Source organism: Sinocyclocheilus rhinocerous, unplaced genomic scaffold (assembly GCF_001515625.1).
Source record: "Sinocyclocheilus rhinocerous isolate Xijiao unplaced genomic scaffold, SAMN03320098_v1.1 scaffold881, whole genome shotgun sequence".
Taxonomy (NCBI): domain Eukaryota; kingdom Metazoa; phylum Chordata; class Actinopteri; order Cypriniformes; family Cyprinidae; genus Sinocyclocheilus; species Sinocyclocheilus rhinocerous.
Window position 1 is genome coordinate 67,076 of NW_015624586.1, and position 925 is coordinate 68,000.

Sequence of the window (925 nt, forward strand, 5' to 3'; positions counted from 1 at the left end):
AGGAGAGAAATCTGCACAGATCAAGCAGCGTTTAAACAGCTCTAAACAAATATGTGGCTGGATTTTGATGTGAGAGACAACAGAGACAACTGTTTTTCACTGGAGGAAGCGTTATTATGGATTATGGACTCGTATTAAAAACTTTGAAAAATTTGAAAAATAGTATGAAGGAAATCTCTCAAACTCGGTGCAAAAAAAGTTTTTCTTACAAATATCTAAAAAATAATCTTAGGTCATTTACTTGAGGAGAAAAAAATGACTTATGATATGAAGTCTTGTTTTATAAAAAAAAGTGTATCAAAATTAAATGAGTGTATTCTTAAAATAAGAACAAATATCTGCAATTGGGGTAAGGAAAATAATCTTGTTTTGCCTTTTAATTAACTTTATTTTTCTGACCCCACTGACAATTTTTTTTTATGCAGTGTTATTTTAGTATATTTGAGATACTATTATTGTTATTATTATTTAAATTTTAATTTTCAAGTTTTAGTAATTTTGTTGTGCATTTTTTTTAAATTCATTGTTTTGTTTCATGTCCATATATTTTTTTTATTAAATTAAATTGATTAATATTATGAATTTATAAATTTTTATATAAATGCATTTGTTAATTTTTCGTTTTAGTTATTTTAGTATGTCAAGCTAAACTAAATGAAAATGAGAAATGTTGCTTTTTGCAACTATAATATTTTTTATTTTGTATTATATTAGTTAACATCTGTTTCAAGTGACGAAAATGTTTATATGGTTTTAGTTAACTATAATAACCCTCGTTTTAAGGATGAGCTCACTTCATTTTAATACTTTTTCATAAAACAAGACTTCATATCTGAAATAATTTTGCTTCTCAAGTAAATGTATCTTGATTTAAGAATGTTTAGATATTTGTAATGGAAAACATAAATAATAAGATTTTTTTTTT